The sequence below is a fragment of the Lissotriton vulgaris genome, chromosome 11 (genome assembly GCF_964263255.1).
Source record: "Lissotriton vulgaris chromosome 11, aLisVul1.2, whole genome shotgun sequence".
Classification (NCBI taxonomy): domain Eukaryota; kingdom Metazoa; phylum Chordata; class Amphibia; order Caudata; family Salamandridae; genus Lissotriton; species Lissotriton vulgaris.
Genome location: NC_141699.1, coordinates 254,895,251 through 254,910,637, shown reverse-complemented (window position 1 = coordinate 254,910,637; position 15,387 = coordinate 254,895,251).

Sequence of the window (15,387 nt, the reverse complement as noted above, 5' to 3'; positions counted from 1 at the left end):
AGGTTGCGTATGGGTGTATTTGATGTTGGAGAGGTGGCCCAAGGATGGAGACACATACGCCTTAATGGCTCCTATCAATTTTGCTTTTATCAAATAGAATTTCTGGCCCATGTTCTATGTGTCTGGCCTCTGGCCCTCCTTTGAGCCGGAAAGGAGACTGCTGCTCAAGCCTTTATTCCGCGATCTGAGCATTTGCTCCTGTCAGGAGGCTTTAAGACATTGCTTTCCCGGGTCTAGACTGCAGACTGTGCTTCCAGGGTCTGGATTGTAGTATGTGCTGCTGGGGTCTAGACTGAAGACTATGCTTCCAGGGTCTAGACTGCAGACTGTGCTTCCAGGGTCTAGATTGCAGACTGTGCTGCCAGGGTCTAGACTGCAGACTGTGCTTCCAGGGTCTAGACTGCAGACTGTGCTTCCAGGTTCTGGATTGCAGTATGGACTTCCGGGGTCTAGATTGCAGAACGTCCTTTGAGTGTCTAGATTGCAGAGTGTGCTTCCAGGGACTAGATTGAAGACTATGCTTCCAGGGTCTAGATTGCAGACTGTGCTGCCGGGGCCCAGACTGAAGACTGTGCTTCCAGGGCCTAGATACAAGGCTGTGCTTCCAGGGTCTGAATTGCAGAATCTGCTTCCAGGGTCTAGATTGCGGACTATGCTTGCAGGGTCTAGATTGCAGGCTGTGCTGCCGGGGTCTAGACTGCAGACTGTGCTTCCAGGTTCTGGATTGCAGACTGTGCTTCCAGGGTCTAGACTGCAGACTGTCCTTCCAGGTTCTGGATTGCAGTATGGGCTTCCAGGGCCTATATTGCAGAATGTCCTTTGAGGGTCTAGATTGCAGAGTGTGCTGCCAGGGTCTAGATTGAAGACTGTGTTTCCAGGATCTAGATACATGCCTGTGCTTCCAGGGTCTGGATTGCAGAATCTGCTTCCAGGGTCTGGGCTGCAGAATGTGCTTCCAGGGTCTGGACTGCAGACTGTGCTTCCAGGGACTAGATTGCAGACTGTGCATTTAGGGTCTATATTGCAGACTGTGCGTCCAGGCTCTAGATTGCAGACTTTGCTTTCAGGGTCTAGATTGCAGACTGTGGATCCAGGGTCTACATTGCAGACTGTGCATCCAGCGTCTAGATTGTAGACTGGGCTTCCAGGGTCTGGATTGCAGACAGTGCTTCCAGGGCCTAGATTGCAGCCAGTGCTTCCAGGGTCTAGATTGCTGACTGTGCTTCCATGGTCTATACTGCAGACTGTGCTTTCAAGGTCTATATTGCAGACTATGCTTCCAGGGTCTAGATTGCAAACTGTGCTTTCAGGGACTAGATTGCAGACTGTGCTTCCAGTGTCTAGATTGCAGCCAGTGCTTCCAGGGTCTAGATTGCAGGCTGTGCTTTCAGGGTCTATACTGCAGACTGTGCTTTCAAGGTCTATATTGCAGACTGTGCTTCCAGGGACTAGATTGCTGACTGTGCTTCCATGGTCTATACTGCAGACTGTGCTTTCAAGGTCTATATTGCAGACTATGCTTCCAGGGTCTAGATTGCAGACTGTGCTTTCAGAGACTAGATTGCAGACTGTGCTTTCAGGGTCTAGATTGCAGACTGTGGATCCAGGGTCTACATTGCAGACTGTGCATCCAGCGTCTAGATTGCAGACTGTGCTTCCAGGGTCTAGATTGCTGACTGTGCTTCCATGGTCTATACTGCAGACTGTGCTTTCAAGGTCTATATTGCAGACTATGCTTCCAGGGTCTAGATTGCAGACTGTGCTTTCAGAGACTAGATTGCAGACTGTGCTTTCAGGGTCTAGATTGCAGACTGTGGATCCAGGGTCTACATTGCAGACTGTGCATCCAGCGTCTAGATTGCAGACTGTGCTTCCAGGGTCTAGATTGCTGACTGTGCTTCCATGGTCTATACTGCAGACTGTGCTTTCAAGGTCTATATTGCAGACTATGCTTCCAGGGTCTAGATTGCAGACTGTGCTTTCAGAGACTAGATTGCAGACTGTGCTTTCAGGGTCTAGATTGCAGACTGTGGATCCAGGGTCTACATTGCAGACTGTGCTTCCAGGGTCTGGGCTGTAGAATGTGCTTCCAGGGTCTGGACTGCAGAGAGTGCCTCCAGGGTCTAGATTGCAGCCAGTTCTTCCAGGGTCTAGAATGCAGACTGTGCCTCCAGGGTCTATACTGCAGACTGTGCTTTCAAGGTCTATATTGCAGACTGTGCTTCCAGGGTCTAGATTGCAGACTATGGATCCAGGGTTTACATTGCACACTGTGCATCCAGCGTCTAGATTGTAGACTGGGCTTCCAGGGTCTAGATTGCGGACAGTGCTTCCAGGGTCTAGATTGCAGTCAGTGCTTCCAGGGTCTAGATTGCAGTCAGTGCTTCCAGAGTCTAGTTTGCAGACTGTGCTTTCAGGGTCTAGATTGCAGACTATGGATCCAGGGTCTACATTGCACACTGTGCTTCCAGCGTCTAGATTGTAGACTGGGCTTCCAGGGTCTAGATTGCAGACTGTGCTTCCTGGGTCTATACTGTAGACTGTGCTTTCAAGGTCTAGATTGCAGACTATGCTTCCAGGGTCTAGATTGCAGACTGTGGATCCAGGGTCTAGACTGCAGACTGTGGATCTAGGGTCTATATTGCAGACTGTGCTTTCAGGGTCTAGATTGCAGACTGTGGATCCAGGGTCTACATTGCAGACTGTGCTTCCAAGGTCTGGGCTGTAGAATGTGCTTCCAGGGTCTGGACTGCAGACAGTGCCTCCAGGGTCTAGATTGCAGCCAGTGCTTCCAGGGTCTAGATTGCAGACTGTGCTTCCAGGGTCTATACTGCAGACTGTGCTTTCAAGGTCTAGATTGCAGACTATGCTTCCAGGGTCTAGATTGCAGACTGTGCTTTCAGAGACTAGATTGCAGACTGTGCTTCCAGGGTCTAGATTGCAGACTGTGGATCCAGGGTCTAGACTGCAGACTGTGGATCTAGGGACTATATTGCAGACTGTGCTTCCAGGGCCTGGATTGCAGAGCCCTCTTCCAGGGTCTGGGCTGCAGAATGTGCTTCCAGGGTCTGGACTGCAGACTGTGCTTCCAGGGACTAGATTGCAGACTGTGCATCTAGGGTCTATATTGCAGACTGTGCGTCCAGGCTCTAGATTGCAGACTTTGCTTTCAGGGTCTAGATTGCAGACTGTGGATCCAGGGTCTACATTGCAGACTGTGCATCCAGCGTCTAGATTGCAGACTGTGCTTCCAGGGTCTAGATTGCTGACTGTGCTTCCATGGTCTATACTGCAGACTGTGCTTTCAAGGTCTATATTGCAGACTATGCTTCCAGGGTCTAGATTGCAGACTGTGCTTTCAGAGACTAGATTGCAGACTGTGCTTTCAGGGTCTAGATTGCAGACTGTGGATCCAGGGTCTACATTGCAGACTGTGCTTTCAAGGTCTAGATTGCAGACTATGCTTCCAGGGTCTAGATTGCAGACTGTGCTTTCAGAGACTAGATTGCAGACTGTGCTTCCAGGGTCTAGATTGCAGACTGTGGATCCAGGGTCTAGACTGCAGACTGTGGATCTAGGGACTATATTGCAGACTGTGCTTCCAGGGCCTGGATTGCAGAGCCCTCTTCCAGGGTCTGGGCTGCAGAATGTGCTTCCAGGGTCTGGACTGCAGACTGTGCTTCCAGGGACTAGATTGCAGACTGTGCATCTAGGGTCTATATTGCAGACTGTGCGTCCAGGCTCTAGATTGCAGACTTTGCTTTCAGGGTCTAGATTGCAGACTGTGGATCCAGGGTCTACATTGCAGACTGTGCATCCAGCGTCTAGATTGCAGACTGTGCTTCCAGGGTCTAGATTGCTGACTGTGCTTCCATGGTCTATACTGCAGACTGTGCTTTCAAGGTCTATATTGCAGACTATGCTTCCAGGGTCTAGATTGCAGACTGTGCTTTCAGAGACTAGATTGCAGGCTGTGCTTTCAGGGTCTAGATTGCAGACTGTGGATCCAGGGTCTACATTGCAGACTGTGCTTCCAGGGTCTGGGCTGTAGAATGTGCTTCCAGGGTCTGGACTGCAGAGAGTGCCTCCAGGGTCTAGATTGCAGCCAGTTCTTCCAGGGTCTAGAATGCAGACTGTGCCTCCAGGGTCTATACTGCAGACTGTGCTTTCAAGGTCTATATTGCAGACTGTGCTTCCAGGGTCTAGATTGCAGACTATGGATCCAGGGTTTACATTGCACACTGTGCATCCAGCGTCTAGATTGTAGACTGGGCTTCCAGGGTCTAGATTGCGGACAGTGCTTCCAGGGTCTAGATTGCAGTCAGTGCTTCCAGGGTCTAGATTGCAGTCAGTGCTTCCAGAGTCTAGTTTGCAGACTGTGCTTTCAGGGTCTAGATTGCATACTGTGCACCCAGGGTCTATACTGCAGACTGTGCTTTCAAGGTCTAGATTGCAGACTATGCTCCCAGGGTCTAGATTGCAGACTGTGCTTTCAGGGTCTAGATTGCAGACTGTGCTTCCAGGGTCTACATTGCAGACTGTGGATCCAGGGTCCAGACTGCAGACTGTGGATCTAGGGTCTATATTGCAGACTGTGCGCCTAGGGTCTATAGTGCAGACTATGGATCCAGGGTTTACATTGCCCACTGTGCATCCAGCGTCTAGATTGTAGACTGGGCTTCCAGGGTCTAGATTGCAGACTGTGCTTTCAAGGTCTACATTGCAGACTGCGCATCCAGGGTCTACATTACAGACTGGGCTTTCAGGGTCTAGATTGCAGACTGTGCTTTCAGGGTCTAGATTGCATACTGTGCTTCCAGGGTCTATACTGCAGACTGTGCTTTCAAGGTCTAGATTGCAGACTATGCTTCCAGGGTCTAGATTGCAGACTGTGCTTTCAGGGTCTAGATTGCAGACTGTGCATCCAGGGTCTACATTGCAGACTGTGGATCCAGGGTCCAGACTGCAGACTGTGGATCTAGGGTCTATATTGCAGACTGTGCGCCTAGGGTCTATAGTGCAGACTGTGCTTTCAAGGTCTACATTGCAGACTGCGCATCCAGGGTCTACATTACAGACTGTGCTTTCAGGGTCTAGATTGCAGACTGTGGATACAGGGTCTAGATTGCGAACTGTGCTTCCAAGGTCTAGATTGTAGGCTATGCTTCCAGGGTCTTAATTGCAGTCAGTGCTTCCAGGGTCTAGATTGCAGACTGTGCTCACAGGGTCTAGATTGCAGACTGTGCTTTCAAGGTCTATATTGAAGACTGTGCTTCCAGGGTCTAAATTGCAGACTGTGCTTTCAGGGTCTATATTGAAGACTGCTGGTAAGATTCTCCAAATTTATGGACAACGTTGCTGTGAGAATGACCCAATTGCAAAGAGCAGGTGGCTGTTCTTGTGAATAGAAGACTGTTATCTGGAAACCCGCTGCCCCTAGGAGGCTGTTAGGCACTCCTCCTAGGGATCAGACTGCAGATTGGCAGTGTGATTCTACAAGTTTATAGACAAAGCTGCTTAGAGATCGACCCAATTGCAAGAGACAGGGGGGTGCTTCAGGCAATGCAGACTCTGTAGCACACCTTGCACTTTCATTTGATGATCTGTTTGCCAATGAGTGGTTGATTTTAAAATTGTGACGAAATAAAGTGCTAAAGTTTGGGGACATTAATAATGCTGCTAAACACCAAGGACTTGTGCATTGTAGTGACTTTGGACTAACCACATTTTAATATCTTCAACATGCAATTGTATATAATGTTGCATTTATTCCCAGATGAATGTATGGATTAGTACTGTTTCATTTATTTTGAAGGATTTTAATTAAAGAATATTTATATATTTAGTCCATAACTTGGCTGGAGGGAAGGGAAGTCCTCTGAACAGGTTAGATAGAGGCTTATCTATCCATCAATTTCTACTTGCGGGCCCAGTGGTGTAACAAAATTTGTGGCCCCAGAGTCAGTCAGGAGATCACAGGCCAGGGTGCTGTGCTGAGGGGGGCCCCTGGAGCTTGGGCCCCGATCCGCAGGGGCTGCAGGGGCCTATGTTAAACCACTGCGTGGGGCCATGAGGCCCAAACTGAGAAGAGAGCGCATAGCGTAAATATGGGCCAGTGCCAAAACTAAAGCCTTCAAAAAGCAGACGTAACGAGGAGAAATGTTTACATTTCTCCTATGTTTACATTTCTCCTAGTCGTTTCCTCTTTCTATGTGTGCTGCAGAATAGAACGAGAAAACACCTCCTTTAATTGTGTTTGTGCAGGAAGGTTTCCTTTTCTGCACAAAAACAATAATGCCAACAACACAGCCTTCGTTGGCGTTCGGCGCTGGCAGAAAGTACAGGAACGCTCCGTATCTTGTAGGCACGATACCTCCCTGCCCTTTCTTTTGATGTAGGGCAGCGCAGCTAGAAGGCCCGCGGTGCTGCCCTATGTCAAAATATTGTAAATGTCACAATGTCACGCTGAGGCCAGCATAGCATTATGATGCACGCTTGCACATGCGTGGTGACGCATTTATGCCTATACATATATGAATTGTGTGTGTTGTTTTGCCAATGTTGTTCAGGATACGCAATAACAATTGTGAAAAGATCACGGGCAGCTCCAATGGTATATGTTGATGTTTTGATCATCCATTTTGATTTTCTGTTTTGCTTAAAAGGGTGCACGAGTTACAGTCATGATAATGTGGACATGTGACCCACATCTTGTTCTGCACTCGTTGCCCCCTTCTGCCTCTTATCTTCCCCTAAATTGGCAAGTTATATTTCTGTACTCTTTCTTCTAGTCATGCATTTCGATCCAGTTCCAGGATTCGGTTATGCCTGCACACTTGTCAGCATGCACCATTTTTGTTTAAAATATTAACTTTGTATTCTCAGATGTGAGGCCCTGACTGGAGAACGTTGTTTAGCATCCTCTACATGCTATTTTTTTGGCTCTAAGAAATTCGATTTTTAAGTCAATGATATGTATAATCCCGAAAGACCTACCTAGTGGCATTGATGCTAATAGAGCCAGACTTGGGGAATCCTTTTGAACAGCCAAGGAGGCCATCAACTGACATCTAATGGGGCGGACACACCTATTGCATTCAATCAGGTATCTCAGGGTCTTTTTGCGCCTCAGCCTATTCCTAGCCAGGATGATGCATTACTCTTTTTAAATCTACTCATTAAAGAGACCCCTCTTGATATGTTAGTTCTTTAATTTCATAAATGGATAACTCACCATGAATTATGTCTTCCTTTATTCGCTTACTTACCTGTCTTGTCATTTTTTGCTAACCATGTTGCTCTCTTTGTGAAACGGAAGTGGTACAACAAGGCAGCATTCACATAGCATGTTTTGTATGTTAATTTTTATAGACAATTGTTCAAAGTCTGTTAAATACATCGCCCATATTTCTCCAAAGCACACTATGGGGCAGATTTATGTTAACTGGCGCATCCCGAGGGATGCGCCAGTTAACGTGCGCCACAGCTACGGCACCCATGGTGCACCGAATTTATAATGCGGCACACCATGGTGCAAAAACGGCACAGATGCGTGACGCATCTGTGCCGGAAATGTGGCGCATTGCTGGAGTTGCGTCGCAAGCGCGACGCAGCTCCAGCAAGGCACGGGGGTACACCATGTGCACAATGCTGGGTCAAGACCTACGCCTGCTTCAAGCAGGCGCAGGGTTTTGACGCAGCATTGCCCTGAAAGTGACTGAGTGAAATCTCATAGATTTCACTCAGCCACTTTCAGGAGGCGTTACTGCGCAGGAACGCCCCCCCCCCTGTGCAGGAACGCCTCCTTATGGCGCAGTGCTTTACAACGGGACGCATCTCCTAGATGCGTCACGTTGTAAATAGGGCGCATTGTTTGCGCCGCAGTTGCGTCAAATAAAGTGACGCAATTGCGGCGCAAAGGCCTCATAAATCTGACACTATGTGTCCATGAATTCAGCCTTTTACCATTTTGTTTAAAAGGGTCCCCACTGTGTACAATCTACAGCTTCTTTGGCAATAACAGCAACACTTACATTTTTTATAAGAACAGGGGTACTTTCACCTAGGCTTTTAGCTCTATGGATTATTCGTCTTAGGTTTTGCCTACAAACAGCTTTAGCTGTATGTTGGCAAAGAAACTATTGTGGACAATACCAGCACTTACAGTGGGCTTTGGGTCAAGCCATTGCTAATTGTTGGTTAGCTTTACTTGCTTCTTATGCAATGGTTTTCACGACTTCTGTTGTGTTTATGCCTCTCCTGGAGCGTAACCTCTTTACCATCCTTCTGAGTGGATGATTTGTATCCTTCTGCCGCTTACATACGGTAGCACATGCGCTGCGCTTGCAAGAGATACTGCATTCTTTAAGAGGAATGGAGCCCCACCCAGTGCTTACCATTTGTGGGCTTCATTGCAACTCTCATTTTCTTCCTTCTAATTGGGCAGCACCAGCCAGCTTCACTTCCTCTTCTTTCGTCTGGAGCATGGACCAAGTACTGATTGATTCATTTAGATGAAGGTCCTTCCACTGCTGGTGCTGTGATTGAGGTACTAGTGAATTTATTTCTTGAACCTTCCCCTCCCACCACCTAATCCGTGTTACTTCTTCCCTTCCCACCATCTGTCGTTTTGCTTCTTCCCTTCCACCTCCCACATCTGTGTTGCTTGTTCCACCTATTGCCCCCTCCATTTTGCTTCTTCCCCTTCCACCCCCTGTCAATCAAATATTTTATTGTTGGAAACCTTTTCAGAGATCAACAATATAGAAATTACAATATGAGCAATAGATAGCATTGTTCATAAATTTTACATCTTTAAAACAGTAGTAAAAAGTTTTATACAATTTAAATAAATTATAACATACACATTCATTTGGTGGAAATCTTGTTAGGCCAGTCAAATCATTAATTCTAAGGATATTGAATCTAAAACATATAGGTTTTATAAAATGGCAGCGAGTTTCAACCAGGAGTTTTTTTGGGCAGACGTATAAAACATATACAATGTCTTTGATAATTCCTCTACACACATCACAAGAATCTGATTTATCAATTGTGTCTCCCCAGTTTTTAATGAAGACGTCTAGCAGCAAGGTCCTTAATCGAAGCATCAACGTGGAATATCTAACTCCATGGTCTAATGTGAATCTTAGATATTTTGAACTCGCTTTGTATTCTACATTAGTTAAATCGGGCCAGTAGCGGGATAAATGTGTGCAATGTGCCTTATCAAGTTCAGAACTCAGTCTCGGAGTAGATTTTTTCAGAAAAAGTTCAAAAGTGCAAGTGACCGAAGCTGTAAGAGTTTAATGGAGCATTGGAAATGCTCCAGGGCAATCTCTAGATTTTCTTTAAAAGTGTTTTTTCTTGGGCTAACCTTAAACGTTTCCTTGCTTAAAAGTGCTCTTAAGGAGTCTTCAGGCACGTGGAGTAAATTATAAGTCCACAAGATTTGGTTTGTCAAGGCTCGTGAGTACGCACTGACTATTGTTAGTTCTAGTCGTAATACTTGAATGGGTATAGCTTGGCCTGTGGTAGTGCTCTTACACAGTAACTTCCCTGCTTTAAGATTTAAGGTGTACCCCTTTTATGGGAATGTACTCTAATGCGCAAGTTAAAATAGGGCTGACCTTAGTCCCGAAGATAAGTAAACTCTCTTCATTGCTCTAAGGTTAGCTACAGCCTTGTGTTCAGAGCGCTGAAAATGGGAATGTTTCCAAGTGTCTGATATAAGACTCTCCCCAGGTAGGTGTAAGTTGTTACTACCTTGACTGGTCTTCCTCCAAACGTCCAGGCAAAGTGGCTGAAATTTCTCCTTCCCCCTAAAGGGTCCTACTTTAGTTTTTGAGATGTTTACTTTTAAGAAGTTAGGGCCATATTATCAAGCAAGGGCGATACATTATTGCCGCTTTTATCGTCAGGAAACTGCTGCTAAAGCGGCGATAATGGGCTTGATAATATGCCCTTGTGAATTCCTATAGAAGCCCAGGTTCTGGTGTGAACCTGGGCTTCTACGGGAATTCACAAGGGCATATTATCAAGCCCATTATTGCAGCTTTAGTGGCAGTTTCCTGCCGATAAAAGTGGTGATAATGTAACGCCCTTGCTTGATAATATGGCCCTTAATTTCTGTATATCTAAAACGAGCATCCATATTACACAGAAGGGCACATGGTGTGCGGTCAAAAATGACAACGTCATCAGCGTACATTAATATGTGAATTTTTTGTGATGCTACTTTTGGAGGGTAATTGTTTACCTCTAAAGAGCAATTAGGTAAGTCACTAAGAAATAATGAGAACTGGAGTGAAGAAAGTAGGCATCCCTTTAAGACAATGCAGAGTGAGAATCTTATGTGTGAGTCCCTTTGCCCCTCCCATCTGTACTCAACACCATGTAGATGAGTAAAGAGCTACTATTAGTCTCAGCAAAGTTGCTGGGACTCCTTTAATCGATCATTTTTTCCACAGATTCGGTCTATCAACCCTATCAAATGCTGTAGAAAAGTACATGAATAAGCTATATACCACCTGATCTTTACTGATCACATATTTGTCAATTATAGTTTGCAAGATTGCAATGTTATCAGTCACAGAGTGGTTTGGTCAAAAACCTGCTTGGACCATGGGAATTGCTCTCCTCGGCGACCATTTAAGTGGTCTAAGACACTGGCCGCAAAGATCTTCACTGTTGAGGAGGGCAATTTGACGACAGTTACTTGGAAAGAGGCAGGAGCCTTTTTTTAAACTGGGACGACAATACTTCCTAACCAAGAGCTTGGAATATGGCCAGTTTTGTAGCAGTAGGGAAAGAGCCGGACAAAAAGCAAATCCATCCTTCCACATTGATCTTTACGATCTTTAAGGGAATCCTGTCTGGGCCCATTGCTGCAGTTGCTCTTGCCTTCCTTATGTAACGGTCTATTTGTTTTTCTGTTGGAGCCATTATCTGCTGGTCACACTCATGCCATGCCCTGGAGATGTAAGATTTTATATAAGTGGAAGTCACCGGGTTAGTTCCATACAATCCAGATAAGTAATCTACCCATTCCTTTTGTGGGACTGGTGACGCAATTGGTGGTAATTTGCTTCCACACACATTTGCAATTAGACCCCCAAAAGTCTTACTTTTTTTTGCACCCCTCAACTGTTTTGCTTTCCCCACTCCTACCCCTCCATGTTGCTTCTTTCTCTTCCACGAACCTCTGTGTTGCTGCTTCTCCTCCCACCATCAAATATCTATGAGGAAATACATAAGTGCTAAGATGCAGCCTACACTGGCTGCTTCATATCACATTTGTATGTTTACTGTCCTGGTGACTATGCTGGAAAACAGCCATTACATCGCATGCTTAACAACGCATGCGATTACAATGCTGTCGTTACAACGACTGCGTTGTTACATCGCAGTACCATTACAATGCAAGTTGTTACAACGACTTGCTGTAGGGGGCACTCTACGCTAAGCAATAGTATAATTTACTATTCCAACACCTTCCCTACTGTTGCACACGTTGGAGTTGGAATTGTAAATTATACTATTCCAACATCCAGCACCCCCTACAGCAAGTCGTTGTAACGACTTGCGTTGTAATGGTACTGCGATGTAACAACGCAGTCGTTGTACCTTCCGCATTGTAATTGCCTGCGTTGTAAACGCATGCAATGTAGTGGTATATTTTCGACTATGCTACCAGCCCTAAGTTGTCCAGCTCTATCTAATTGGCTAAGTCAAAAGCTTGCCCATAGGCAAAACCAATTTGTTTTTCCAATGCCTGTTCTCAACTGTTTTAATTTTTTAGAGGGCCCAGCAGTAGCAATTTGGCTAGCGGACTGCCCCTTTCATCATAAAGAGCGCTTTTGTAAATTGTTTAAATTTTTTCCAGTTTACTGCTCAAAAATTGCTATCCGCCATCGTGGAGATGTATATTTAAAAAACAGCTGATGTAGCATCATGACGCATACCAGCACAGGCATCGTGACGCATGCACGCTAATACATCATCATGCTGGGGATGTTCCAGCTTCATGACATGCATAAGCGCATGCCAAGAGATGCATACATGCTTATCATTATCTCTCTGGAGCTGACTGTTTCAGCTTCATTTGGCGATGCTCTTCTTCAACGAGAATAACTTTTTTTTCTTTTTTGTCAATGCTGTTAAGCATAGACGAAAACTGTTGCCTAAGCGAATATGAATGCTAACACCTTTCAAAGGCGAGACCTATTATTGGTTTGGCTAATGCTTGTTAGGTAAGATGCAACCAAAGACCTTTTGTTTTGGTTAGTGCTTTCTAAAAAAAACAGGAGGGTTTCCAGGATGGCACCCAGAGGGATAAGCATTTGTGTTTCTTCTATTTGTGAACCAATATTAAAAAGGCTATACACACGTCTATGTGTTTTAATGCGCAAAGATAAAAAGTAATGCTCATACTTCCCCCCCCCCCCCCCACACACACTTTTTTACTTCATAGAAGGGCACCTTGGTCGTCATCATAAACTACTTACAGATAGCACTAACCCACAGAGTATCTTAATTCTGCAGGCTTAACAAGAGATAGCCATGTACATTATAAGGTGAGACATCCCTTCCCAATGCAGAGAAAGCACCAGGGACTAGCTTAAGGGACAGAGAGGCGACTGCTGAAAATGGGATGTACAAAGTTAAATACAAATGGCCAGGTATGGTATCTAACAAGAACTGTACCACAACAAATGTCCCCATGTCAAAGGTGCAAAATTGTGAAATACTGCTAGCTGCCACAAATCAAGCACACTAACAGCACTCCTCGATGGCTAAATGATTTATGCAAACTAATAACTGCAAGTCAACTATTTCTTAGAGCCTGTATCCCTCATTGGCCAGGTAAAGGATTGGCCCAGTCTGGCAACCAAGGACTGGTCACAACAAAGGCTCAGCTGTGGAGAAAGGCTATGTTACCGCCTACTGATGCCCGAGTGGACTTTTCTGGGAGAGAGTGCCCAGCAGGTCAGGCATGTAATGCTTTGAACCCTTCAGTCACAGCCACCAACAAAGATACACCCTGCGTCAAGCTGTCTTAGCTACATAAGGGAGAGCGTTGTGCATGTGTCATTCCTATCCAGGATGCAATTAGTTATTTTTAATTACAGAGAGTTCCATGATATTAATGAACAACACTGACACAGATAGGTAGAACAAGATCAATATTTAGGAGCAGTAACAATCAGCATATATAATTTAAATACAGAAAGATCACAGATTTGTGGACATCTGAATGTGCCTCAAACATTACTAAAGACAAGTGCATGGATTCTAAGACATTGTGCATGAGTAAAAGGTGCATCATGCTGTTTTGTTGTAGCTCATGACAACATTCATCAGAAAGGACACACTCACACCATTGTGCACCACACTGAAATTTACATAACTCTATTTGCTAGTGCAACATCTCACACATCACTGCATACTAGAGCTAAGACCCACACATCTTTGTTTTATATGAACAATAACATTGGTTAGTGCATTCTGCAGTGGTAGTTGGCTTGTGGTCCTGTAGACAAACAATACGTTTCACAATTACACCCCACCCACCACCCCTGGACTCACTGTACCGAATGGCACACGTTTGATTGGGTAAGTAAAGGTGCCAAGATTCAGACCAGCAACATGGTAGTTGCACCCAAAGCTCACCAACATGTTCTTAGCACAATTAGCTATCTTACCTGCTATGATCAAAGTCTCTAAATCAGACTTCAATGTGACTAGGCCTGGCATACGACTGTACTCGAGCAATTGTTCACACTGCCAGTGTTTTCAGAACGAACTGAGGCCTTCGCACTAATATCATTGTTCCTAGAGGAATTTGCTCTCAGTTGGGATGCCAGTGACACCACTGCTTGGTGATGGTCGATTCACATTTGTAGGTTGCAGGCCAGTATTTGTGGTCGCCAGGGGCAGCACCATGACCCGTGCAAGAATAGAAGCAAAAATGATAGACGTGTGCTTGAGAAACAAGTTCACCTTCATAAGGGAACCCCGACAGTCTCAGTTCATAGGAATGTTTCCTAAGCCAACCGTTCCCCAGCATTTCTTACCACTGCCTTTTCCTTGGTTCCTATGTCAAGTATTAAGTCGTCTGAGCCCCCACTCCTGAGCATTCCTCATATTCGTGGCCTTCAGGAAAAATAAATAACTTGCCTTCAACCTAAGATACCGAAGCTCTATTTTTATACCAAGATCCACCATTTCGTATCCACTCCTGATGAATACTCTAAGAAACTTAAAAATGAAACTTCTCTATGAGTTCCATGTTAAAAGGTCTGTGCTTTTTCCTAGAAAAAGTCTTGCTACCTGCTACAAACTAACCCTGGACGTAGTTGGCGTAATAATGCAGCTGATGGCACTGTGTACTTGTCTGCACTGTGTAATAATTGCAAATGACATCTTGTACAGCATCAGTTATGATGAAATTCATATCTTTATATGCTAAAGAGCATATAGCACTGACATAAAAGTGAATGAAAAATTAACACGCAGTGAGAGAGGTGATGATTTTGGGATCCTCCCTAACCTAGGGAGAGAACCTAGCAGATGCCTTGAAAACAAAAAAGCGCATCTTATTGAACGATTCGGTGGTGGTCCCATCCTCTTAGGCCCACCCCAAGCACAGTTATTGGCAAAAAAACAATCCCAACCAAAGGCCCTGCAAAGCATTATGGGACGAGATTAGCACTGGGCAGTGAATATTATATTATCCAATATCAAAATAATTCTACAAAGAGCTGCAGTTCAACTAGTCGTTACTAGATGTAACTCACAAGTCAAATGCATAAGCTTCATGAAAGGGTTTCAATGCTTTTGTGTTTGTCTTGTGAGGGACATCTAGTAATGACTAGTGAAACAGCAGCTTTATGTAAGAATAATTTCAATGCATTTGCATTTGACTCGTGAGGGACATCTAGTAACGACTAGTTGAACTGCAGCTCTTTGTAGAATTATTTTGATATTGGATACTATAATATTCACTGCCAATTGCTAATCTCGTCCCATAATGCTTTGCAGGGCCTTTGGTTGGGATTGTTTTTTTGTCAATAACTGTGCTTGGGGTGATCCTAAAAGGATGGGACCACCACTGAATCATTCATCAAGATGTGCTTTTTATTTATGCTCTTTGTGTTCAAGGCATCTGCTTGGTCCTCCCCCTAGGTTAGGGGGGACCCCAAAATCATCACCTCTTTCATTGCCTAATATTTTCATTCAAGAAGTTCAGTTTGTGAACTGGTAATATGCTTTAGAGCATGTAAATTTACTTTATCAAAGCATCTGTATATGCCCAGGAAATCTTTGCCTGCACACTGTCTCCTTTCCACCACATTTGACTTTAGCTTTTACAAATGAAGCAATAGC